This window comes from Charadrius vociferus, unplaced genomic scaffold, assembly GCF_000708025.1.
Source record: "Charadrius vociferus isolate BGI_N301 unplaced genomic scaffold, ASM70802v2 scaffold385, whole genome shotgun sequence".
In the NCBI taxonomy this organism is placed as follows: domain Eukaryota; kingdom Metazoa; phylum Chordata; class Aves; order Charadriiformes; family Charadriidae; genus Charadrius; species Charadrius vociferus.
Genome location: NW_009648925.1, coordinates 2,251,151 through 2,253,909, shown reverse-complemented (window position 1 = coordinate 2,253,909; position 2,759 = coordinate 2,251,151). Strand labels below are relative to the sequence as shown.

Below are 2,759 nucleotides of genomic sequence, written 5' to 3'. Positions count from 1 at the left end.
TCCCTACACAATCCAGCAGGATATCACAGTGAGGACACAGAGTAAGGCTGAAATTCATTGTCTGTCATACTGAGCATTCACAGCCTAACTCTACTTAATACAACTAAAACCAAAACAAACCAAAAAAGTATATCAAGGGTTGCCAAAATCAGTGACTAAGTCAGAAAAAGGCAGACTACAATAGCCTGTGCATCTTTAATACTGCACTGGTATGTACTTGCCTTATTATAATATAGTGTTAGGTAGGGTCCTTTACTGCAGACACATTAATGAAATGAAGGTTGCCACATTAATCATCATAGTATACATACCTCAACAGATATCAGAGTATGCTGCTAAGGAATTAGTTGCAGGTCTTACAGCTGCCACTGTAATGTGACTAAGTATATAAACTGGCTACTATTCCATACTTCTACAGCAGGAAACTTTGTGGATTTGTGGACTGCTGCCTTCTACTTAATTGCTGTAGTTGTTGCTGAAGATGATGTGTTCATTCCCAGAAAAGGGAAAATAACTTAATATGGCAGCCCTGTTAGTGCCTTGGTTACGCTGAGGCCATTGAGGGCAGCATGGTGTGATGCCTCAAAACCTTTCCCAAACCTGCTTCTACTTTGCCCTGTACTCTAGCCAGTGCCTTGCCCTTATTTCCTGAAACCTGTTGCTCAGTGTGACTTACCCTGCATGCCTGCCTGTGATATCTCTTCTCTGGTAACCTCTCTTTCCAACTGATTTGCCCTCTCCCTGCAGATTTTCTCTGTTCAAAAGCTCTGCAGCCTCCACACATCTCTCCTTCTCCCTGAACGCCAAGCCTGTCATTGCTACCCCAAGAAAAGGGCAAGGTTCTTGTTTTCACCCTCACAGCATCTTCAGCATATCCAGACCATCCTGGTGCTTATGCCTCCGTCCTTAGCCAACCCAGGTCCTCTTCAGTTCCAACATGTTTTAACACTTAGTCTTCTAAGTGAATAATAGCACTACAGGAAAACTTCTAACTAATCCTTCCCTGAAAATCATCCTGTGAGAGGCTAGCCTGGAAACACGCACTGCAATAAGGAGAAAACTCTTAGAAAGATGTGACAGCAGACCCACCAGTAGAAAGAAATTTAGGGAGCAGTAGGACATTAGAATAATCTCAAATATATTTTAAATTTAATTTTTACAGGGTATACTCTTTGTCTAAAATGGTCATAGTTATACTTTCCCTAAGCAATTATGTATTCTCTAAGGATTTTAATGTATTTCAAATCTACACATAATTTATTCATTTATAAGTAATTAAAAGTTATATTTCAATATATGTTATATGTAGGATGGCAATTACAGTTCTCTTCCAAGTCACCAAATTCTGCTTTTCACCCTGCCTGGTTTCTTTCACTTAACTCCACAGGTAGATTCTCATAGGTGTGATAGGTGCATAGATGCATTTTCTGTGCAATAAAGTAGATGTCTTTCATCCCCAAAAACTGGAAAGGAAAACACTTAATGACATTTCATTGGATAGAGGGCTTATCTCCTGATATTGTGTTTCCAGAACTCCTACTGAAGCCAAATTCGTTTTCTGGAGGCAGAGACCCCAAGTAGAAAGCAAGAACAGTTGTGAAATCATCCCCAACGCTTTCTCCTTGCAGCAAAGGCCAGCGGGGAAGAACGGAGGGGAGACACAGCATCGATCAGGAGCTCATTGTCTTCCCTGGAATGTCCCACTGCGATGGGGGCTTGGTGGGGCACAGAGGATTCCTAGGAGGGACTGCTCTGTGGCCCCAGGCCACGGCCCCTTGGCACTCAGCCCCATGCTGGTGTGTGCTCTGGCTCCCTCCCTGCCAATTCTCCAAGCAGGTGCAGGAACAATTCCTGCGTGGCCCAGTAATGGGCTTACCCTGGGCACCTCATCTGCAAGGATCCGTCTGCACCCAGGGCTGGTGCAGAAGACAAAGGCACCGAGCAGGAAAAGAGCCTCCTCGTCAAACCCTCCCCAACACATTCCTCTTGCAGCAAAGGCCAGCACGGAAAGAGGGAAGAGTGGAGAGGACTGACAGAGAAAACTGTGAAGCAGCAACTGTTCCTGCATGGCAAGTATGTGAGAAACAGCTGTGGGGTTTTGGGTCTGTTCAAGAAACTTGGGGAAACCCAGGAAGGGGAACACATCCCCGCCTGTGGGGGCTGCAGAGCTCCCTGGGAATGAGTTATTCCAACCTGTCTTTATAATGGGCCACCTGAGGGCTTATGCTCCTTACCTGAATTTGGTGTTGGCTCAGGTGTGGCAGTAGTTGATTCAGGGACATTTCCTGATGAAAGGAAGAGAAATGGCAGCACTGCTTAGCATTATGTGGAGGAAAAACCTTGTGGAACTCTGTGTATGCAGGACAACCTCTGAGAAGGTAAGTGGGGGACCTGCATGGGGCTGAGCAGCCACAGCCATGGGCAGCCTTGCCCTGCCTTAGGCTCTCCCTGACTGTGACTCCTGTGGGGTCTGAAGTGTTCATGGCCCATCCTCCCCCAAATCCCAGGGCTTCAGCACATTCCCCACATGGCAATACAGCTCCAGGCTCAGCTGCACTCACTGCCCACAGCTGTCTCAGCCACCAGTGAGTGCATATCTCCTTGCAGGAAGGCTCCCTCCACCCTCCCAGGGCAGAACCACACAGCCAACATCAGCTTCCAGAGCATGCAGAGGGCACCCGTCAGCTCATGAATGTGCCACCCTTGATGGCCTCCTGAGTGACTCTGTTTTGGGAAAATTGTGAAGCAGCAACTGTTCC

General features: G+C 46.8%; 1 protein-coding gene across 1 annotated transcript in view; it reads right to left on the bottom strand.

Annotated features, from left to right (window-relative positions):
- Positions 1-2,759, bottom strand: part of MUC13 (mucin 13, cell surface associated) — a 30,737-nt gene that overhangs the window by 12,979 nt on the left and 14,999 nt on the right. The gene's annotated exons all lie outside the window — the stretch shown is intronic.